General features: G+C 39.8%; 1 long non-coding RNA gene across 1 annotated transcript; it reads left to right on the plus strand.

The window, feature by feature from the left end:
* The first annotated feature begins 16,282 nt into the window (after positions 1-16,282).
* Positions 16,283-22,333, plus strand: LOC129046718 (uncharacterized). The gene is made up of 2 exons (XR_008508455.1): positions 16,283-16,676; positions 19,835-22,333. It is a non-coding gene; the product is annotated as an uncharacterized LOC129046718 (long non-coding RNA).
* The last annotated feature ends 2,632 nt before the right edge of the window (positions 22,334-24,965 follow it).

Raw genomic sequence — 24,965 nt, forward strand, 5'->3', positions numbered from 1 at the left:
GCACAAGGATTGCTGGCAATGAAGTCACCTTCAAAGCTGAGGCATTCATGAAACAAATGCATTTCTGGAAGCAAGTAAGGCAGCTTGCATCAGAATTTTTGTTATGGCTATGCTGCAACCAGAACTTATCAAGTGCTTGTGTTGAGTGTTTGTAATTGCTTGACTTAGATTTGCCCATTTGGGCACAGCTCATCATGGGAGTACCCTTTTCTTTAAAAAAGGGAGGAAGGGAGGCCAGGGTTTTTTCAGGAAATCAAGAAAACACGTAGAACAGCTAAGTCATTAATGGAACACCACAAGCAAGACTTTTTTTTTCAACTCAAGAATTTAAAGTTTGTGAATCTGTAGTTAAATAGAAGGACAAAATGGCTGAAAACAAGGAGAACATTGGTGTGGTTAAAAGAGGTCATTTCACCAAAGGCTGGAAAAGGGAAATGTCATTGTAGGTCCAAGGTTTAATACATCTATCAAAAATGTTTCTGTTACTGTCTGTGCCAGACTCTCTGGCTCATTCTTCTTCTTATTTACAGTCACCCTTCTATTCTTAATGGATTTACCTTCTGCTGCTGCTGAAAAGTAGAAAATGCTTAGGTAAACATACAAGAGAATGGAAATCTGAGGAACTACAACTCTTTTTTGTTTTAAGATGATGTTTTCTGAGCAGTGTCATTCTTGAGTTAGTTATTCTTCACAGAAGGTTTTAGGAATGCTTCTAAGGGGAGGTTAGTTAGAAAATATATGTGTTCCCCATATGGGCTTTCCCTCATCATTGACTTCTAGAGGTCATATGGAAACAAGTTAGTGTTACCTAAAGGGAAGGTGGTATCATCACTTTGATGGTGTTAACACGAAAAAATAGCTGTCCTTGAGTATAATGGAGTCATTTGAAGATTTTGAGATCAGGATTACATACTCTGATGACAGAAGGGATAGTAGTGTATTTTCCTTATGGTTTTTTAAAATCTTAGGGCTTTTTATTTGAAATCACATGTCATTTATTGATGTGTTCTCACATTTTTAAAACATAATGCATAAACCCAGTGTTAAATGCTAGGATAGTACCCATCTTTGTACTTTCCTCTGCAGGAGGCATGTGAGCTGCTCCCGTGTCAGAACGAGTAAAATGTCATTTTGGGGTTTTCTGAATGATGGTAGGGAACTTTCTCACAGCAGGTCCTGAAGGAAGAGCCAAGTGTCCCTCCTGAGCAGAGGAAAAGTGTGTCAAATGTCTGAGATGCCATCAAGTGTCACTGGAAGCTGTGCTGTACCAGAGGATTAGGAGTGTACATCTGACAGCCAGTGTCCTGGTACAACTGGGACTCAGATATGTTCCACAGAGTGAGCTGAAGGGGTATGGATAAAGAATGAGTTGTCTGAATGGAGGTTATGAGCAAAAAAAAGACTGCAGCTCACCAGTGGGATTTTTTATGGTTCTTTTTTTTTTTTTTCTTCAGTTGTTCTTTTCCCCATGCTGCCATTGGACTAAATTTTGCTGCCTAAGGAAAAGTTGCAAGCTCAAAGTAGGAGACACTGCACAGAAGAATGTAAACAGCTCAACATGAACACAAGCTCTTTGGTATTATGGACCACTTTCATGGCCTCTTTATAACAGATTACCATTTTTTTCTTGATCTTTGTACCATTCACATTGTTAACAAAGAGTACTCTGGGTGCTGTAGCATGTCACATGCAATTTTAATCTATCTTAAGAAAGCTTCCTTAAAACCTGAGAAAGAGGGAGGAAAACACATCTCTTCTGATTTGCCTTCTAATTTGACAATTTCTTCCTTGACAGCTTTTGCAAACTCTACTGGGAGAACAAAAAGAAGTGTACTGAATAATTCAGCCTTGAGAGTGAATTGAGCTTGAGGAGAATTGTTGCATTCCCAAGTCTGTGGTTTGTGGTTTCTGTTATTGACTGCTCACATGGATTGAAAGTCTTGTCTCTGCAGTCAGTAGTTTTTATCTCCCCTTCAGATTCTGCAATTTTGTCTGGCTTTTCATCCCTGAACACCAACTCTCTGTTCTTGCAAATAAACACACAAGAACCATTGAAGGACCTTTCTGCTTCCAAGGGGAGCCATAGGTAGCCTGCTACACTAATAAATCAGAATTTAACTTTGGACCTGAATGTTGAAGATAGTCCAATGAAGTTGATGGAGCCATCATGCTGAGTGTGAGGCACTCTTCCTACTATCCTCCCCTCACGTGCTGGAATATCCAAATTCTCAAGGAAGGTGAAAGTATGATGTCAGAAAAGAACCTCCTGAGAATGGGATGTCTTAACTCACCCTGAAATTTGTTATTTATATTAACATGCTGATGGAAGCCAGACAATAACAATAGGAGCTGGTCCTGCATTTTATGCATTGGCAGCCAATAAATAAAAAACCCCAAGTTAATATCATTTAAGAATTTGTAAATGCATAAAATATAGAGCTCATTTTCTGCAAGGTGAAATACCTATCACGGAAAGTAGCTTGCCCAGAAAAATGTTATAATTCTGAGAATCTAGCCAGTATTCAGGACTCTATATAAAACCTGAACCATGCTCATCATTTCTTAAAGCCACTGAATAAAGTAAATGTTATTACCTCTAAAGCATTTTTTACCTAGTTCAAAAAGCAGAATCATCTGCAGAAAAAAATAAAATATATAGCCTGAAAATTATTTTCACACTGTCTAGTAGAACTTTTATTTAATTAACTCTTATTGACAATCTCACTGAGTAGTATAGTTCATATAAGTAACTATCTGAGCTCAGCCATAATGTGGACTGCAGGAAAACTCTGCTAATGTATTTCCACTCAGCTGCTTGCAGCTATAAATTAACATTTCCTAACCAAAAGAAAGAAATTAAAATGTTTGGTGGTTTTATGATGAATTTTTAAGAGAATGCTAAGGAAGTAACTTTCAGTGAGGAGGATATGGTCCCTTATCCTTGAACTTTAAGAGATAACAGAACCTTAACCTAAAAAAGGAAAAAAACTCAAACCAAATTCTTAATATCCAAGAAAAAAACCCTCATTTTTGATTCATAGTAAATTAATGCTTTGTAACTTACAGATATCACTAGAGTTTCTGTAGTCATGGACTTCTTTGAAAGATAGCTAAATCTAGAAAACTTTTCAAATTAAGTGACAGGTAGATGGGATCTGCTTGCAAGTGAAACAAATTCCACCCTTGTGGAAGGGTGAAAGTTTTTATTCCTTTTAGATCTATCTTTAGTTCTGATTAACATATAATCAAATAAACTGGAGTCCATCCAGAAGGCAGTTTTGGTTAAAAATAGTCAGTTAACTGCATCAAGAATATGCTTTCTGCAGAGTATTCTTGAGGTAGGAAATGTAGAAATAGTGTCTCTTCTGGGCTAAAAATCCCTTTTGCCACAAGCAGGAATTCAAATCAGAGTTGTAGCACGTGCATGCACACTGTTTCAAGTGCCTGAACTCTTCTGGTTTTAGTTAAAGGGAACAACCCATGCCCCAAAAGGCAGTTGCTTCCCAGTGTGAATCAGAGCTGCCCCTGGAGGTGTAGGGAGATAGACCACAAGTAAATAAAGGTAGTATAGAAAGTAATCTTACCCCCTAAAGAGCTGCAGCTGAGCCAATTATTAAGGATTAGGAGCAGGCCTGATGTTAACAGGCTGCAGCTGTAGCCAATCAGGAGAGTGATATAAAAGAGTGGATTGGTTGGCCAAGGGGGAACTGGAGTCAGTTGGCTGCTGTGAGGGCAAGGAAGAGTCAGTGCCTAGAGGAGCTGCCTATGAGAAACACCAAGGAGGTACAAAACTCTGGCAGTATGGAACCCTTGCAATGTAATGATGACAGAGCTCCTGCAATGTAATGACAACACGGAGGAGTCCTGGAATGCTGCTGTAAGGATCCTGAAGCAGAATTATTTCCTCAAATCACTGGCTAAGGGTGAAAAACCTTTAAGCTGCCCAGCTTTTATAACAGCAGACTTAGGCACAGCCTTGTTTCTGGGCAAGGGAATGACAGGAATAACAAATCCCTCTCATCCAGGTGAAGGAGGAGAGGAAGGAATCCCAGGGGAACAATTAACAAATCCCTCTCATCCAGGTGAAGGAGGAGAGGAAGGAATCCCCGGGGAACAATTAACAAATCCCTCTCATCCAGGTGAAGGAGGAGAGGAAGGCAGCCCAGGGGAACAGGGTGCTTTGGCCACACTGTAACTCGTGGTACCTCGGTGCAATGTGTGCCAGCCTCCTGTTCCCATGTACAGCCACAGCACCCAGGGCTGGGCATCAATCTGCACAGGACAGGGAGGATTTTATGGGCTCTTGGGCATCTCCTTTCCCAACAGACTAGCAAGTGACTCCTCTGCCCTATTGCAGTTGAAACACTGGGGGAATAAATGAACTTTACTTTTGAGGGAGAACCAGGTAAGCTGTTTCTTTGGCAGAGGCATAATTTAAACTTGTGACCGAGTCCCTTGTGTAAATGAGTTTTTTTCAACACAGTATAAACACTTCCATCAGCAGAATTGTGTTTTTTAGAAATACATCTCTTCATGATGCTGGGGCAAAAGACACTGCAGTTTGCTTTATTTGTTGTAATAATTATAGCCTATACCTTTGAACAGTTTTTTCTTCCACCCTGTGATCACCTCCCCAAACAGCTAGGAGCTATTTTTCCTTCTCTGAGGATGTTCTGATGAAGCTGATGCTGTGTGGTAGGTCCTGGCCACCTGCTTTACTTGGTCATGTGAATGTTTTCCTGAGTCATACTCCCAAAATACATTGTTGCCTAAATCTAGGAAAACTGACAATTGGTAGCAGTTGAACTTTCATATTACAGCAGAATTTGTGTTAAAAATAAATTCTCACAAATGGTTACTTTCTGGAATACATGAGTTTTTGCTAAGAAACTAGGTAAGCACCTAGTTCACCGTGTGAGAAGGGTTTCTCTTGCCATTAATTACTCCAGGAACTAAAGTCCACACCAAAACACTACATAGAAAATTGAGATTAATGTTCCATATTTTTCTGGCTAAATATTGTAGCTGTCAAAGAAATGTTCTCCAGCCTATGGCAGCTGCTGTTAGTGCCTAAAGAAGAATGAGCTCTGAAAGCTGAGTTTTTCAGCTCTTTTCAACCCAGGAATATCTCTGCAGCCAGAAGAGTTAAGGTTGCTTTAGCAAGGCAGAGGGCACAGGCCTCATCTATAAGTTGTTCTCTGAGCCAGAACCTGTGGGGAAAAAATATTTTCTGTGATGAAATTCCTCCTGGCCTCACCTTTTCCAGTGTGATCTATGTGAGGTGCTGTTTTATTGAAATCCTGCTGTTCTGGCTACTATGGATTTTGATTTTGGAACAGTGCCTGCTTTTGGGAGAGGATTCTGAACAGTATTCCAGGTGGCTGCTGGAGCCCACCTTTGAGTCTGGAGGAAAGAGGGGAAATGTAAAGTGTGGTGTTGGTCCCAGTATTCCCTAGGGCTGTCTCTGCAGTGGTGCTTGGAGTGGGTTGATGCCAGCAATCTCCTTGGTCAGTGACAGCTAGTTTGAATTTTGCTGAGGTGTGTGCCTGACTCCATGGATTTTGTGTGAAAATCAGTGGCCTCCTTCCCTCATATTAGAAAATAAAAGGTGAAGAATGCATAATCCACCCTGTACTTGTGCTGGCTGGAGCAGGGTTTGGAACACAAACTTAGGCTCATGGGGAGAAACAAACAGAGTGAGTTGACAATGCGAAGCTATTGCAAAAAGAGACAAATGTGACTCTGCAGTTTATGGTGAGGAATATTGCATGAAAGACAAAGAACATAATTGTTCTGATTTGAAATTGCTGATGCTTCATCTGACACAAGTTTTGGATGCTGCAATTTCAGATATAGATGAGTTAAAGAGTCTCTGGAAAAAAAGAAACAAAAAACAATCTTACAAAACAATGATTTGTAAGCATTTCCTGTGAGAAAAAGCTAAGAGAAATAGGTTTCATAAGCTGTTCTAGAAGAAATGATGTTATGACTGTGGAAAAAAATAAAAAAATTCTTGCTTTTGTAGCCAGGTTTTCTGGGCTCTTCAAATAGAAATTGAGTATGATTACACAGAAAAATGGGGCAAAATATAATCAACACAACATATAGGAAAGTAAATGCAGTTTTCTCTTTAATAAAAGGTGGTCTAACCAAATAAGAAAAGAATTTAAGTGAGAAGGCATTTTTGTCTCAAATGAAAATTGTGCAAAAGTATTTTACATTAATGTCTTCAAAGTGGTTTAGTTTAGCAAATCTTTATTTTTATTCAGAATATTTTTCTTGAGTGAATAAGCATGCCTTGCTGTTGAATGTGTATTGAGTTCAGAAAAAACATAAAGGGTTGTCTTAATTGTTCCAAATGCAGCCCATCTCAGGTCATTCAATATCCAGTGCAGCTCCCACCAAATTCCTTGGGAAGATTTGTGATGATTTTTTCCACACTGTAAAACAGTCTTTACTCCCAAAGTTGAGTAAAAGCAAAGGGATCTGTGAGGGTGCCTGTGTTTGGGGTATTTCAGTACATGGCAGCAGCCAGCTCTGAGATTTGTCTGTGTGAGGTCTGGGGATTTTAGTTCAAGGTGGATCTCGTCATCTGCATCTTAAGTTCCCTCTGTAAATTGTGGGCTCACTTCAGCACTGCAGTGTTGCATAGAACCAAGGGATTAGAAGATGAAACCTTTACAGTTCTGTCTTCTGAATCACACAGTGGACTTAACTTTTCACACTTTCTCTTTTTTCACTTTTACTCCAAAAATGTGAAATGATTAAACCAGACAGGTGTGTCTACTTCTCAGTGTATACTTTATCAAAGCACAGATGTGAGCAAACTAAGGAATGTGTGATAGGATTTTTTTATTGGTAGTTCTCCTTACTGAACTGTCAATGGTCACTTAAATTTCTCTACGCTACGTAACAAAGATGTTATTGGTAATAACTTTGCTCTTCCTTGGCAGATATGCCAAATATCAAGGGTACAGAAGTTTAATCACATTATCAATAGCAACTAGACATTTTTAAGATATCCATCAAAAAGATCTTTGAACTTTTTGTTCTGTCCAACAACTTTAGACTCAGACAACAAGGAGAAATTGTAATGAAATGTGATCACCGTGTATTTCCAAATGCTCATCTGTCTCTCACAGGAGATTTTAACCTTTGATCAAAGTATCTAAAACTACACAGTAAAGACCTTGATAATTAACAAGTCAAGATTTACACTCAGTTATGTCTCACAACATAAGCCATATTTGTGTGAATGTAGAAATAGTCTCTTCCGACTGGATTTTCTGCTTTTCACATTGAAACCAACATTGATTAATAAATTTTAATTAACTTGCTGTAGCCTTACATAATCAGAGGGTAATTTCTTAAGCTGAGAGTTTCTGACCTGAAAGTTATATTTACCATTTGTATCTGAATTTGAACTTTCCTTTTGTTCATTAACGTGCACCCAGAGATTAATGAGAAGCATCTTTCCTATTATTTGAAATTTGGAGGACTTTTATGATAGCTCCTGTTATAGCATGGGCAGAAAACAAGCTTTTTTCTGAGTGTTTTGGAGTTTTTGGTTTTGCTGATGAAAGTGGAACTGCCTTCATTGAACCAAAGACTGTCATCTTGGGAAGAGAGCACCCTGAAGCAAATTCCTGATACCTCTTTCTGTATGAATTTCCTCCCATTGCCATATCCAGCTGGGAGGAAGGAACGAAGACTCACCTTTTAAATTCTTTTCTCCTTGACTCTTTCAGAAAGTTTATTTTTCTTATTAGCATTCCTGAACCAAATGAAGACACTGGGATTTGTTTACAGAAACCTGTTCAGTTTAAGCCTTCCTGGCAGTTTGTGTTGCTGTCTCTCAAAGGCTTTGGCAGAGCAAGCGGTGAGTGGGACTTCTCTATTTTAGTCCCAGTATCTGGATTAGGATTGGCTAACAGGAAGAATCCTTCTTCCTCCCTTGAGACCTCAGATGTCTTCCCATTTCTCTGTATCTTTTGTTGTTGTTTTTTTTTCCCTGTGGTTGTTTTTTTTTTTTATTTTTCTGTGGTTGTTTATTTTTTGTCTTGTGTAGCTCATAAAGTCTTTACTCACAGACATGAGGGGTTGGATTACCTGCTTTCCCCAGGAGTCTGAGCTCTTCAGTCCAGACTCCTTGTTGCCATTAGGTCAGCAGAGTGGTACCAGCCTGCTTACTGCAGATTGCCCTCACCCAGTGCAGCCAGCTATTTTTCCCTCAAACCATGTGGAAAAGGAGAAATGATCCATAGCCAGCCACAGTCTTTGTTTTTTCCCTGCTGTTCTGTTTCTGTTCATGTGCAGGCTTTTCAATTTCATAAAGCAGCTTTACATGAAAGCTGAAATGTAATTGCATCCTCCTGAGTAAAATGGGCAATTTCTGTGCTAACCATGTTTTTAAAGAATAAGATTACAGCATTCACTCTGCTGCATGCTTTCTCTGCAAGTGAATCCCTTTGCTGATGTAAAGGGATTAAATATTCTAAGACACCAGCCAGACCAATTCTTCATAATTCCATAAGTGTGAAGAAGATCACCTTCATTATTTTTGTCAGGGGAAGAAAGAAAACATAACAGGGAGGCCTCTTTCAATACACCTTGCTTTACTCTAGCAAATACAAGTGAGGATTCATTTCAGCCTACATCTTGCTTGTTGTAGCTCTCAGCTCTCCATGTTAACTCACACTAATTTCCTTGAGGAGTTTTTGGCTTTCTGATATGTCTTGTAGAGCTAAGGCAACAAAATAAATATTGTGCAGTTTTCAGGTTTTGCTTCTTTGTTTTAAACTGAAGCCCTGGAGTATGATAACATTTGTTATCCTAGGGAAAAAAAAAGAAGGGTGCAGGGTTGCAAATGGAACAATTTCAAAAATCTCTTTATGCCCTACTTTTATAGTTTATGGTACTCTTTGTCTTGCTCATAATATCTTTATATGGCTGTAGGAAACAGGTGGTTTTCAGTATTTTGTCTTTCATTGATTGCACTTGGTAAGATTTCCAGGCTCTACTCATGCATTTTATGTTTGACTATGGGCAGCCATAAAATAGCTTCCTTATAGTTATGTTGTGAGCATAACATTGGCATTGTATCCTGCTGTCTTGGAATAATGGATGGACTTCTCTTCTCCCTGCCAGATGATGTTGCGGACTTACCAGAAAGAATACTTGATATCAAGATTATGCAGTGTAGTTCTTGTTACCAAAATTTGGCTTCCCCATCTCAAATCTGCAGCATCCTGCCCTTAACATTTATTCTCTCAAAGCCATCTCTGATATCTTTCAGAGTGGTGCCAACAGCTTAATGAGGAGAGGTTAGGAAAAATAGCACTCTGGCTGTTTTAGGAGAGGTTGTATTTGCAAAGGTGGGAGAAGTTCCTAAACTCAGAACAGCCTGAACTCAAGAGAGCCTGGGCTGTCTGGGGCAATACAGTTCCACTTTGGACACAGCAAAGATAATGGGAGGTATCTTGTAGCCTCTCTCCTTCTGGGAGCTGCTGGAAGGCTAATTCCCATTGATGTACAGTCCAGCAGATTCAGCAGATGTTCTCTGTCATGGGGTGAAGGGGGTGACAAGCTCTTTTCCTCTGGTTATTGTCATCCCTCCTTGCTGCTGATTGCAGCTGCTGCAGGACAGACTCTGTGGTGTACCACATCAGTGACTTTGGGAGCACTGTGTGCTCATCTCAGGCAAACAGCAATAGCCAGGCAAACCCTAGGGAGCCATTAGAGCCTATGCCTATAAAATAAGATTATGTTCTGAAAGATGCTGAGCATCAACTGAATAAAACCAGTAAGAACGGAGAGTGTGCAGGGTGATACAGAGAAATACAGAGGAGGCCCTGTGAGTCTTAGAGTATTGGAACTATGAAAGAAACTGTTATGGAATTAAAAACAGTGAGATGTATTTGACTATAGTGCAGCAGATTGAGTTATAAACCAATGAGAACACTGCTACTTAGGGGCTTGGGGGAAGAGAATTTGGGTGGATCATCAGAAGAACTGGAAATGCCAAGAGAAAGAACTAAAACATCCTAATACCAGAATATCCTCATGTGATGTCAGATTAATGAGTGAAACTTTAGGATGGGTTTGTCATCATTGTGTGTCTGCTTCTGTATGTGGCAATCTAAAGGGTTCTCTAATTCCTTCTTTTTAAGGAAATTCTGTAATTCCTTCTTTTTCTCCATGAATGATCGTATAAATTTTCTTTCTGAAATGCAAGGTGCTACAAATGCCATGGTTTTTTTCTTTCTCATTGCAAAGCACAAAAAAAGTCTGCATTTTCAGAGAACAGCTGGCTATTACTGTGTACTTACTTACTGTTAACCTTACTAAATCATGAGAGAGGTAACCGTGACTAACCTAATTTTAGCCAAATTGAAAGTAACTTACTCTTCAGTCTCTAACTGAACAAAAGCATGCATCGATCATCCTCATGAGTTCACAGAGTCTTAAGATTACAGGCAACTCTGGTGTTGTGTAACCAATGCCAGACATCCTTTAACAGTGGCCCCTGCCTAAAACAAAAATGGTTCAAAGCTGTTGTATTTTCTGTTTTCCTTTCCAAGGCAAGCAGTTCCCTTCTTTCTTCTTAGTACAAGCCTGTAACTACTTCAACCTCACAAGGTCTGCCCTTCAAGAGATGCTTAAAAATTCCAGAGAGGTAGTACTTGAAACCTGAAGCCAATGATTTTCCACCACCTGCACTACTTCTGATGTATGAAGACCTCTGTTAGCTGTTAAAAAGAAGAGTGCTTTATTGGAGACTGCTGATGATTACTTGCTCCTTTAGGAAGCACTGATTTTGTGTGATATTTGTGTGGAGCATTACTTGAGTCTAAAGTTTAGTCTTTGATGGCAGATATTACTGTCAGGCCTTTAGACCTTTCCCATTGTACTTGATTTTTGAGAAGGCAGAGCCTGTGCTGTTGGACAAATGCAAACTGAATTGGCTGTGCTCAGCACTCAAAGAGCAACAGCAGCCTTCTGGGGGCTCTTATTTCTAAATCCAGCCTTTTTTTTGCTGCCATAAATTGGTATCTGTCTTAAACAGAATGATAGATAAATCCCCTCTCCTCCCTCCAGTCTTCATTTTTTTTCCGTGTGAGGTTTTAAACAATCACCATCAATTTCAGCTTTCCAGCTCTGCATTCCTAACTTTAAACCAGCCTAACCTCTCCTTTGGATTATTGCCAAAGGCTCTGTACTTGCTGTAGCAGGAGTGGTAATTCCTCTGTGGTTTCATTCCTGTGTCTTCATTTCCCATTTTTGACAGTCCATGGCTGTTTTCACGTCTGGACTTTCTCTGTGCCTGACCAGCCACAGCCCAAGCTGCACCTACGAGTCTCACACCAGCTTTAGAAGGAGTGACATGACATTGCTTCCTGCTTCTTCAAGCTCTTATTTTAGCTGTGTGAGCATGTCAGGCTCCATCACTCAGCTGCATATACTGTGCTTTTCCAAGCTCTATCCTTAACCTAAATTCCATCTTTCAGCCTGGCAGTGGGACTTGCTTGCTTCTACCTCTGTCCACCGTCCCCAGGTCACCTGGAAGGCTCTCAGCCTGCAGCACTCATATCACTCCTGCTTCTCTGCTCTCCTGAAGCTGCCTCCCAGTGCAGTTGTAGGGCTGACTTGCCTGAATTGGAGTGACAGCTCATTTAGCCCTGCTTCCTCCGACTCTCATTTCAGGAGCATCTGCCAGGCCGGAAGCAGGGCTGAGTCCTGAAGGGTTGGTAGGAATGAAGTGAGTGCTGTGGGCAGGACAGGAAGGCACAGCCTATTCTGCAGGGACTGGGAGAGGCTCAAGTGCCTGCTGGATTATTAAGACCCACAGAGCTAAAATGAGGCAGGTACAAGTCATATTTCAGGTGTAGCTTCCACCTTATATATTTTTAACATAGTTTTACTTGTGGTCTTGCTTGTCACAGAAACCTTTATGAAGAATCCTTTCCTTAGGCTTTTTCCTCCTGAGAAGCTGAGAGGCCTCAGGAACAAAATGAAAAAATGATTATCTGCTGCTGTGGAATGCAACAGGTGCATCTGGGATTGGCCCATGTTAGATGTTTCTAATTAATGGCCAATCACAGCCCTGCTGGCTCGGACGGAGAGTCCGAGACAGAGCCTTTGTTATCATCTTTCTTTTTCTATTCTTAGCTGGCCTTCTGATGAAATCCTTTCTTCTATTCTTTTAGTATAGTTTTAATGTAATATATATGATAAAATAATAAATCAAGCCTTCTGAAACATGGAGTCAGATCCTCGTCTCTTCCCTCATCCTAAGACCCCTGTGAACACCACCACACTTGCTTGTCTTTTATGATTTAATGCCTGTTTCAGCTTCATGAGCTCTCAATTCTTGAACCATCCCTGCCTACAGTCTCAGCTGTGACCATTTGTCTTCCCATGATCTAGTCCTGAAGTTTTTTTTTTCCCCTCATCCCTTAACATATCCCTGGCCATGTGACTTGCACTTCCTGTTTAAATTGTAAATCATTAATAAATCATTGACTTGTGCTTACACCGTAATTGTATCAGATGGAAGAAAGATACATCTCTTACTCAGGTTGAAACTGAGGAATTTGAGTTACATTTTGGAAAACCATCCTCTGTGAGATGTCCAGCTGGAGCAACAAGTCCACATTAAATTCCTGTATAAAGAGAGCTTTTTTTGTCATTTATCACAGCTAGAATCAAGCATCATCTTAGAGCTTTAGCCCCTGCTTTCCAGATCCCTGTTCATAGTCTGAGCCTTATTCCAAGTAATAAACCTAGCCAAGTGATGCCAGCCTGATTCTCTAGGCAGCCAGTCAAGTAATTTTTGTCCAAAATAGAGGTCTAATCCAAAAACAATTCTAGGTTTACAGGCCTTCCTGTGGTGATCCTTAGTACTATTTAGTCCACCTGCTTTTCTTCCCAGCCTTCAGGCAGCTGTGTATGGATTACTGAATTTATTTCTTTATTCTGTTTCCTAGACTTCAGACTTTCTGCTTGACACCTCTAGCTTAGAAATGTATAACTCTTAATTTCTATGCTGTGTTTACTTTGGTAGATAAATTGAGTTTATACCTAAGCAGGAGAAATCATAACTAAAATTTTGATTGAAAGCTTGTTGAATAATGCACTTACATGAGCAACTCAGTATACATACACACATTTTCACTCCCAGAGATGGCTATTCTCCTACAGAAAGCTATCCTATTCACTAATAGCACTAGCAATGTTTATGTGTAGCCTTTTCCTTTGCAGTTAAATTACATTTAGAGAGTGTAAGGAGAAAGGTTCAAGCTCCCCACCTGCCCCCAGCCTTCCCTTTGGGCGAGATTTTTCCAAGGAGAGCCTCTCTCTAGGAGAAGCACAGGGAGTACTTTGTGTGCTGTGCTCTCTTGAAAAATGTGTCAACCTGCTATGATCTCTCCCTGGCTGCAGATCTCTTGGAAAGCCTGGCTACCATCCAGGTGAACCAGCACGGATGTGTGTGGTGAAGCCTTCCTCACCATGAGACTATCAAAAAAGCTGTACTCGTGATTCTTCAGATTGATTAAATTCAGTCCAAGCAGATTTTCACTGCTGGACTCTGATGCTTCTCAGGAAGGGATGTCTCTAGGAAGCTGTCAAAGTGTGTTTCTTCAACCATTTGAATGGTAGAATTTTTAAAATATTTATCCCTTTTGATGATTAAGAATATTTATAAAAGATATTCTCTCTTGAAAAAATGAAATTTATCAATTTACAAAGGAATCACTGTGAATTTAATGCAATATCCTACCTGTAAATAGCAGAATGTTGGAAGGTTGATGTTGTCAAAGCAAACTGGGAGAAGAAAACCCAGATTAGAATGAATTTTTAAACACTATTTGCTAATACAACATCAGTAATGGAAAAAATCAGTTTTCAGGTCTTGAATTTTCAGAATCAGTTTTAAGATCTTGAGTTTTCAGACTGAACGAGATCTTATCAGAATTGAATGAAAACTATTGTTTTTTATTAGTTTTATTAAGAGATTTCAGGAAATGCTTTCTATCAAGGCTAACTGCATGCACATAGTTATTGTCAGCTTTAAGCTCTTTTTCCAAAGGGTACGAGGAGAAGAGTAAAAGAAGGCTGGCAACACAAGATTCCTGGAGTGCTCCAGATGTTATGAGTGCTGAGACCTTGCTGGCATCCTGCTGCCTGGAAAGATCAGCAAGCTGGTGGTTGAAGACAATGATGTTCAGTGATGTTAAGCTAAGTGCTTACACCCAGCAGCTGTGAGCCACTGGAAGACTTCCTGCTGCAGGCACCCTGTGCTCTCCTGTGATAAATTACAGATAGAATAGCCAATTCCATAATAAGCTTACATTGTGGCAGGTGAAGTAGATCCTTTACTTCCCTCAAATTAAGATTGAGCAACAGTAAATAAAAGTCACCTGTTTATTGATAAATCACAAAGGGCACAGACCTGAAGGGCTTTGATTGTAGTAAAAAAATATGAAACTCGTACACTCAGCCAAATTATACTGCAGCTTTTTGATTTCCAGCTCTTTGACATACTTGTGGTTTTGAATCTGTTACTTTGCTTTTAGTTAAGGACTTTTGAACAGTCCAATGCTTTGTTGTTCACCAGTGGGAGAGAGAAGACCTTTTGTAAAAGCAGCAGTTTTAGTGAGAATTCCATGGCTAAGGTTCATAATAGTCAGACCTTTCTTTAAATTGTAAGCAGCAGTCTTTTTTTTTTTTTATTTCTGATAAAAAGAGAAGATTTGATAACCCTGCTTAGCCTTTCTCCATGCTATGTGATCTACTTTAATAAAACACCACTTTGCCTTGGGCTTTCTGCTGACTGCACTGTAAGACTTGTACCCCAAAATGTCTTTGTCACTCACTGTCACGTCTTTTTCTTATCTACCTTCATCTCTCTGTCTATTTATGTAACCTTCTGTATCATCAAATGCTTTTCAGCACAGGAATTCTGGAAAACACCCTGCCACAGAGCTCCCAGTGTGGGAGGCCTGTGTTTTCCATCTTGCTTCTGAAAGGATGCTGCGCACCTGTGTCACATTGTACCACACAGCTGGGAGTGCTGAGGGCCTTGTAATTAGGTGAGGAGAGGGAGGAGCAAGCACAGGACTGTGAGTGCTCAACACTTGATTTCTGATTCATTTTCTTTTCTCTTCCTGGAATGAGAGCTGGCAGCACCAGGAAGATGCTCTATGAATGAGCTATGCAAATTTCTCAGAGAACCTCTGAGATGGGGAAGCTCAAAAGTGGTAACTTCAGCACTTTTTCCTCTAAAAATAAGTTTCTGTGTGTACTGATTCTATTTGTCCCGTACAAAGTGAAAGCCCATCCTTTATGTAAACAGGGAATTACAAACCAAATGAGTGTAAGACATGCTTGACTGGTCAAGGGGTAGAATATGATAGAGCAATGTGTATATGGCAACAAAAGGATGTGAAAATGTGTGAATCTGTAGGAGAAAGAAGCCTGGATTACAGCTGTTTGCCTGTAAAACTCATCACAAATAGGAGTGAGTAAAAAACCTGAGTGACAATTCTGCTGTTGAGTTGGTAGTGGATTAAAGCCCTGCACCTGAGCATTTGCCAGGCCCTTGCCATGTGGGTTTTCTTCTGTTGCTTTCTCTTCTGTGTATTTTGTCAACTGCAGGATCCAGGGGAATAGAACAACTAGATCAATTCTCCAGCAAGGTACCGTTAGCATTGTGCACGTTGGAATTTTCTTTGGTGTTGAGATTTTGCTGGTTTTAAACCTTTTTCCTTATTTTGTTTTCTCTTATCACCAACTGTGCTCAATATCTGGTCTCTTAGTCTTCTCTGAAGATTAAGCAAAACAGATATTGAACGTGTTTGGGGAGTTTTGCATTTGCAATTTGCCTTACTGGAGAAATCCTGGACTTGTATTTGTCTAGGTCAAGTTTTTTATGTTTCTTATTGCTATTTGTGTCTTTCCACAAATCCATTTCACACTACAGCCCCCAATTCTGGCATTAAATGGTGATGTTTTTTCCCCATGTTTGTTGGCATCTGATGCACCTGTGAGTTTGACCTGGAGCTGTCTTGCTCCTGTTCAGCTTTTCTCACTTCTTATTTTCTGCAACATCATTGGCGCTGTCTCTCATGATCTCATTCAAAACACCTTCACACATTTTTATTCCCAAATGCTTCATTAGTCAGGCCTAAAATAACAGTTTCTTCCACCTGATTGATTTTTTTTTTTTTTCTGTCTCCTGAATCAAAACTTTTCCTCATTTTTCCTGAGTTCTTGGTTAGCCTGTGCCCAGGTAGATGTTTAGGATGCAGGAACTTGCCATCAACACTTGTGAATCTCTCAAGGGCACTTTCCCAGCCCTACCCCACAAGTAATACAAGGCTCTAAAGCTGATCTTGGAATTACCACAGAGAACCCATTAATCTGCTGCACAATTACAATGTAGAACTTCTGTCTAGGGTTTTCATATATTTTAATGCTTTTTTTTTTTTTTTACCTCTTTTTATTGCTGTCAGCTGAGCTAGATCAGGACAGGCTGAAATGAGTCATAAGTTTCCCCAGGCATGCTCTTTGCTCCCAGCAGCACCCTGAGGTCCTGCAGCTCACCATCTCCATTTCAGCTCTACAGCATTCTGCCTGAAGTGAATACATGGAGGAGCAACAGCAGGAAAATGAGGGTGAGCCACACAAGGAAACCAAAATATGTGCAGATACTTGGGGATGGATGGATGGTAAACTTTAACTGGAGGAAACTTGACGCAATTTCTCCAAGAAAAAGCTGGTTCAGTGTTTCTCTAGTGTGTTCAGAATGTGTGAGTGACAATAGGGACATGGGGAAACACAGGGAATCTCTTTAACTGTGCACTTTGCCAAAACAAATCTGCTTTTTGTAGATTAGGAAGGCATTGAAAATGTGATTATACATCCTGTGGGCTCCAGTAGGTTTCCTGAGCCTGGCTGAGGAAGAAAGCAGAATCCTCCAGAGATTCTGGAGTACTAAAATAGAGAATTGCTGACACAACATAAATGTTAGCTTCAAGGCGTTGCTGATGGGCTGTGAAAGGATGGATTTTGGAAGGAAAGGTGTGCCCCATGAGTGCTATAAAGTTAGATTATTGCCCCTGTTGTAATATACTCTCTGTGTATATAACAGGTTGTAATATACTCTCTGTGCTGCCATGTTGGAGCCTTTCCTGCCTGTTATTTTGCCTTGAAGTAAAGGTTGGCAATACCTGTCACAGAGAGTGCTCTGTTAAAAGGAATCTCAGGAAGTGACACCAACAGCGAAGCAAACTACCCAAGCTGTTAAACTTCAGGTTTGAGCAGCGGATTTTCTCTGCATTGAGCTACTTTCTTATGGCTTTCATGGCTTTACTTGCTTTGATATGACTTTGATGCACTTGTTAGGAGAAGTCTATAGAGGTCACTTGTCTCCTTGGAAACCAGAAGATAAAATTACTCCAGTTGTATCTGTATTTTGATATAAATAAGCTTTTTCTTCTCCAAAGGATAGCTACCTAGACACTGAAGCATTAACGATTTTGTAATGATTTTCTGTCTTTTGCAAGGTTGAGGGGGTCTTACAGTAGAAGAACAATCACAGCACTCTTAATTGACCATCTCAGTTGTACTATTTGCTTCAAGGATCTTGCATTCTAATTAGAAATCAAAGCATTGCAAGATGTTCCCTTCACCTCTTGCTCCTGATAGTTTTTGGAGTTTCTCTGTCTTTTTGTGCAGTCTTCAGTGCAAGGTTATTTCTATGCAAATGCTTTAAATAAAAACTTTGTAGAATATGTTCTTTCTATAAAACTTCTGTTGGTAAAGAGATCCTTTCCAATCCATGTCACTGAAGCAACTGTTATTATGGAGTTACTAGTGCTGCCCTGCAAGGAGGAGGAACATGGGAAGGTGCTAAGAATCCACTAACTGTGGGTCAGAAACACTTTTAGCAGATAAAACAGAAGTAGTATATTTGCTTTAAAAGATAGATATAGTGTGACAAGTGATTTTTTACCTAAGGGAGTTGTGGTAAAAAGCAGCAACTAGACAGATGTGCTCTTAGGAGATTTAGTCTCAGCATTTTATTTACTGGACTATTTTTTGTACATTGCAGTGCTTAATGCAGGGAAAAATGACCACCTGCAGGGAGCTTAATTGATCTGTAGCACAACTGTTGACCTTATGATTTGGCTTCAGGCATTAGAAAGATGACAGTGTAATAGGAACTTTCTTCAGTACACTATGTAGATATATATACAGTGTAATGCATGTACTCTAAGGCAGAGAATTGCTCCTGCTGTGCCAAAAATTCACTTTTTGATCCTGTGATGCATCTCTGATTCCTCTCCACGTGAATCTTCTGGGGTGTCACATAGGTTACAGCAAAAGCCTGAGCTTCTCAACTTCTCATTTCCTCTAAGCCCTACTTTCCTTATAGAGGGGAAACCACAAGGTTTGCTTCTGTACTTGGCTATTGCAACAACTAGAACAAATCCATTTTTGGGACTGAGCAGAGCAGTGCATTGGGTATGGATTTTGACCTGAGAAGATTCCAGGTGACCAAAAATCTAGTATCAAATTAATCTGCTCAGAGAAATCACATGCTAAGACAGCCTGAAAGTCCTCCTGTTGAACAAACTCACACAGAACCTGTGAATCTCTGTGGGAAAGGATATATTTTCTTTTTTTCTTCAGATGCATTGCTGAATGTTTTCTCTAGCAACAGCCAGTTTAATTGCCAGGAGTCTGTTGCACCATTCCAGAACAGCAGCTATGTTTTTGCTGTCCCATGTGCCTCCAGAGCTGACTCTATCACACATTGCACTTTATTGTGGGCTTAGGCTGTCCAACTGGCAGATTATTTCTCCACTACTAATAACAGTTTTGTAATTACTGTAATATGCAATCCACATTGTCTCTTGTGGAAAATTCAGTCTCCAAGGCTGCTCTGTTCTGCTAAATTTCTGAGCTGCTAAAAATTAGGAAGAATTGCCTGCCTGGTACAGTGTGTGTTCCCTTTCTGGTCTTGTGTGCCCTTATTTTCACTGGGCTCTTGGTGGTGAGGCTGTTGGTGATGACAGAGTTGGAGACACACTGCTCCCAGCAGCATTCTGATTCTCTTCTCCTGATTTTTCCCTGGTCAACAGACTTTCTCCTGTTCCCATGATCACCAACAGCAGTTCATCATCAAACATATTGTGGCTGTGTCTGCTGAATGTCAGAGGTTCTGTTGTGTTCTGTTTGGGGCAGGTTGCTGTAGAGCTAGAAGTGATTTAATCGAAAACTGGATCTGAAAGTGAATTTTGGTAATGGTGAAGTTTGGCACATGTTAGATGGCAAGATGGTTTTGGCATTGGAATAGTTTTCAGATGTGTTCCTTCTCTGACTTCCCAGCTCAGGAACTCATTTTTGGTAACCTATATGTGTCCTGATGAACAATGGCTGGAGCCCAACTTTCAGTGCTACATTGATTCTCCTGAAGGGAAGCTTTTTGTAATCTGAAACAAAAATAGGAAATAACTTCTTTGTGCCTTTTTGTGCAAAGCAAAGCTTGTTAAGGGATTTCTGTGTGTTCAGGTAAAATTATCCATGGAGAAATAGACACGAGTTTCTATTAGCATTTTAGGTTCTGCAGTATTTTTCTGTGGTTAACCATTAGTGAGTTTCAAATGGGCATGATAATTAAATTATGCACAGGGTGGTCTTTTATCATTTATATGAAAAAGTTACTACTTTTCCTGATTTATAATATAACAAGGGATAACAAATTGAGTAGCACTAAATGTAGAAAGATATGCCTGTCTAAAACATTTCTCAATTTTTATTCTTACAGAATATTCTGAGTTGGAAGAGACCTACAAGTATCTCCAAAGAACAGCTCCTGGCCCTGTGACCGTGTTCACAGGGTTCTGAGGATGAGGGAAGAGACGAGGATCTGACTCCATGTTTCAGAAGGCTTGATTTATTATTTTATGATATATATTATATTAAAACTATACTAAAAGAATAGAAGAAAGAATGATAACAAAGGCTTGTGTCTCAGACTCTCTGTCTGAGCCAGCTGACTGTGATTGGCCATTCATCAGAAACAACCACATGAGACCAATCACAGATGCACCTGTTGCATTCCACAGCAGCAGATAACCATTGTTTATAACCATTTTGTTCCTGAGGCCTCTCAACTTCTCAGGAGGAAAAATCCTAAAGAAAGGATTTTTCATAAAAGATGTCTGTGACATGGCCCTGCACAGAACACCCCAAGAGTCACACCCTGTTCCTGAGAGCATTGTCCAAACACTTCCTGAGCTCTGTCAGGCTTGGTGCTGTGACCACTGCCCTGGGGAGCTGTTCCAGTGCCCAACCACCCTCTAGGGGAAGAACCTTTTCCTGATACCCAACCTAAACCTCCTGTGACACAACTTCAGATTGTTCCCATGGGTCCTGTCCCCTGTGACAGAGCAGAGATCAGTGCCTGCCCCTCCTCTTCCACTTACAAGAAGTTGTGACTGTGGTGAGCTCTGACTTCAGTCTCCTCTTCTCCAAGATGAGCAGACCCAGTGTCCTCAGCTGCTCCTCACACAGCTTCCCCTCCAAAACCATCCCCATTCTCAAGGCCTCCTCTGGATCTTCTCCAGTACCTTTATATCTTTTTTCCATTGTGGCACCCAAAACTGCCCCAGCACTCAAGGTGGGGCTGCCCCAGCTCAGAGCAGAGTGGGACAATCCCCTCCCTTGCCCTGCTGTGATGCTGTGCCTGATGTCCCCAGCACAGGGATGTCCCTTCTGGCTCCAGGGCACTGCTGGCTCACATTCAGCTTGCCAAGGACCCCCAGGTCCCCTTGCCTGGTGCTGCTTTCCATCCCCTCATTCCCCAGTCTGTCTGTACATCCAGGGTTGCCCACCCTGGAATCCAGCACTTGTCCTTGTAAAAATTCACTCAGTTGGGGGTTGCCCAGGCCTCTAATTTATCAAGGTCTCTATGCAGGGTCCCTCTGGCTCAAAGGAGGCAATAGCTCCTCCCAATTTTTCATCAGCTAACTTAGTATCTCCCAAAATCCTGTGTCCAAGTCACTCAGGATGTTGCAGAGCACAAGGCCAAGGATGGAGCTCTGGGGATCCCCATTAGGGGCAGGTAATGTGGTGTTTGTAGATTTTTAGATCATGTTTTGGTGCTCAACTCTGAGAAACTGTTGGGGAGATATTTTCAAAAGTAATGGATCTGAAGATAGCTAAGTGCATGGCTGCTGGAAAATGGTATTGAAGCTTACAATGAAAAAGCAATAATAAAGCAAAAGACTGCATGTAAATTGTACATGGTCCAAATAGAGTTTAAACCTCCACAGATGAAGTCTTATGTGCAGAATTTACAAGGCCGAGATAGAGACTTATCCTTTTAGGCTACTCTGGAAAAGAAGATCAAAAGCCCAAATTTTTTCACTAAATGCTTCCCAAAATAAAAAAGGAAAAAATCTCTACAAACTACTATCATGGCACCTAGATGCCTGTATCAGTTGGATTTTTCTCTATGGAAACTGGAAAAGACTGTTGTAGGAAGTGGGGATTAGAGAATTTTTTTCTTTCAAAAGCACACAGCATTGACTTGTTGTTGCCCTTTTTGAACTAGACACATAACTCCATGTAATTTAATTTAGCTTGCATGGAAATCAATTGCGAATTGTCTCACTCTTTCCCAGTCAGTACAAAAGTGTTTTAATGGTTCAGAATTGATCTAATGAGCCCTGGAATAACTTATATCAAAGTGATTTGGTAAAGACTAATTTAATTTTTCTGACTAATACTGTCAGGATTTTAGCCTATTGGGAATAATCCTGAAAGCTGAACGGGTGCACTCAGTGGAGCTGAGATGGGCTAATAAAGCCTTTACTGGCTGTAGGTGGTGTGATGCTCCTTCACTTCCACATAAAACTCTAGCTTTATGCTTCTAAGTTTTTCAGCAAAATTTCCAGTTTGTGTCCATGGTTCTGATGTGAGTATTCAACAGCAGAAAGAAAGCAGCATCAATAACAGAATTAAAAAGTGTTCTGTACTGGAAGAGTGTTGAAATGATTATTTGAATTTCAGCTGAAGGTAAAATTTGTGCTGCTCTGCTTTCAGTTTGAAGTCAGAACTTTATGACTGGTGATAGATGTTTGCTTTGTGGAGGATCTCTAGAGCTAGATGTATTTTAATGAATCTGTTTTTCTTTGTTGTGCACAGTTATATTAGTAACTAACTGCAGCCTGGCTTGAATTATTTTTATCCCACCCAGAGGGAACTGGGAAAAGAAGCTGAAAAATAAAAGTGAAAAATAAAAGCAAACAGTTCATTCTAATACTAATGCACAGTTTTCTTTGGAGTTTATAAAGGCCCTGCAACTTTTAAATTATTTCCTGTTTAATGCTGTGAATTATTGACATGAGTCAAGTTTACACGAAAAACTTATCAGCAAGGTGGAATTTTCAACATGAAACATTTTTGAATAGTTGGGACGCTTTGGGTGTTTTATTTGATTTGCCTAACACTAGGTTTTGAGAGATTTTGCATATCTCTGAAAAGGCTTTCCAGGAGATTGCAAGTGAGCTCGCTTTCCAAAATGCTTGAGGTGGATACCGTTGAAATTAATTAGAATGTAAAATGTGATGCAGAACTTCTCAGGTTTCCTATGTAATAGATATAATGTGCAGGAAAGGCAGATTAGGAAGCCCTTGTTCTCTGGAAATGTTTTTACTCTGTTGAAACTTGGTGACTTTGACAAACTATTCATAGATTAAAGGTGTCTTGAGCATATGTGCATTTTTAATATGACCCTAAGGGATGCGTATGAAGTTTTAATATTGTCTGAAAGAAACATATTTATGTTATTTCAGTCATCCCCTCTTACTGAATTTCATCACTTGATGCTGTAGAGTCTGTTAAACAAATTCTAAAACGAGCAGTTGGTTCCAAAACTTCTGTTTTTTTAAAACAGTGTCTTTGTACAAATAGTATTTTCTTAGATTACTGGGGAAACCAGGACTCCATTGGGGTGGGTTTCCAAACAAAGCAATTAATTTCGTAATTCTTTCAGTTTATTTGTTGTGGCTACTGTAGTACCAGAAGGTAATTTACTAACTGTTGCATATCCTGTTGACCTATTGATTCTGTAAGTTTTACAGAAACTTAGAAAATATTCTAGTTCTTAGAAATATTAGATTTATCTTTCTCATTGGTTTGAAAAGAGAAGTAAGAATGTTGGCTGCATTAGGATATTGGGGCTGATTGCTGGAATCCATTTTTGGGTAATAAAAGTGCTAGATTAAGTTGCTATGTACGAGGCAATGGAAGTGCTGATTCTACTGACAGTTTTTAGGGGAAAGATACAACAGATGTTCAAGAGGATGTTGGGAAACAGCCAGTGCATTAACATAGCATCCAGTTTCTTCTTTTGCCTTGCCATGTGAAAATAAATGTGGCAACAAGTACAGCTATTTTTGCTACTTAACACAAATCTCCTAGAATAAGTTTGTTTGTGACTTTTTATAATTCATCATGACTAGTCAGGAATCATTACATGAGAAATGTTTGTTGGGTAATATTATTTGGGTTTTACTTAGACCAAATCTGAGCAGTGCATTCCTGGAACATGATAGAAGACCTCCAGTAGAGCTGTTATATGCACATAGACCACCATTAGGCAAACATGAATATGAAAAGTAATTAAATATTAGAGCATTTGCTGAAGAGTCAGGAGAAATATCTAAAATACTTGGACAATGTCCTGGTTTTTAATGAATTAAAAAAAAGACCTTCCTAAGGTACACTGTAAAATCAAGATCAAACCTCCCCATGCAAGCAGTTGAGTGCAGTGTGCAGTAAAGACCTAGCAAAAGTTGAAAGTCATCAGAATAAAGTGCTGCTCTTCATTACAATGAAATTAGCTTCTTTTTTTCTTGTTCTATTTTTTTCCCATTTCTTGAAGGCAATTTCTGAATTAAACAGAAGTGGCTGCTCCCAGACATTCAGAAAGCAGGAATTAAAACATAGAATATGATAGCTATGTTGACTTCAAAGTAGACAATAGTCCTTGGAAAAATTTCATCTTGCCCAACTCCCTCTTGAGCTGTTGGCACCAGCTGTGTGGGATGCAAGCTGAAAAACTCTACTGGGAGATAACTAGTCAATGCTGACTGATTTTTTTTTTCTTTATTTTTGTTTCTTAATTCTATCATTTTTAATATGTACAGCAATATGTTGAGCCATAGAATGAGGAGCATTGCAAGGGTCCTTAAAAGTTTTTAAGTGTGAAAGGGTTTTTTTTAATACATCAGTGATCTGTCCTGGACGCTTATGGTGTGTGTTTTAGAAATATGCATCATTTAAGTGCATGTGGGAAAAATATAATTAAAATTGAAAAAGACCATAACTTTTTTTGGCTCTAGCTACAAAACTTCTATCTCTGGAGTTAATAACTGGAGTTTTTTGTCTTCTGCACAAGGCTATGCTGAAGTAGTTCTGTATAGATGTGCAGTGTAAATGTGGAACATAACCAAGCTTTGCCAGAATTCAGTGTCTGGACTTCTCTTAGTCTTGTTTTCAGTTTTCAGTCATCCTGAGAGCAGCAGGGACTTGGGCTTGGTAATCCTTGTAGGACCCTTCTAATCTGAGATGTTCTATGTTAATTTATGATACTTTTTATTTTTGTTTGGCAATGCTGCTTTTCCGGGGCTTTGATGTGAAATTCCTGGACAATACCATTGCCACAAAAATTTTGAGCTCTTGAGGATGTTTTGTTTTGGTTTTCCTCTGAAATAGTTAGAGAAATGAGATTTGCTTTTGCAGGATGCAATAGGGAACAAAACTAAGAGTTCAGAAAGAAAATTTGATAGAGCTATGGAGAAAAAATCCCCAGGATGATGTTCAAGAGGCTTCAAAACAGCAAATTGCCAGAAGCAAATTATCTTAGACGAGAAAACGCACCTTGGTTT

Source organism: Molothrus ater, chromosome 6 (assembly GCF_012460135.2).
Source record: "Molothrus ater isolate BHLD 08-10-18 breed brown headed cowbird chromosome 6, BPBGC_Mater_1.1, whole genome shotgun sequence".
Taxonomy (NCBI): domain Eukaryota; kingdom Metazoa; phylum Chordata; class Aves; order Passeriformes; family Icteridae; genus Molothrus; species Molothrus ater.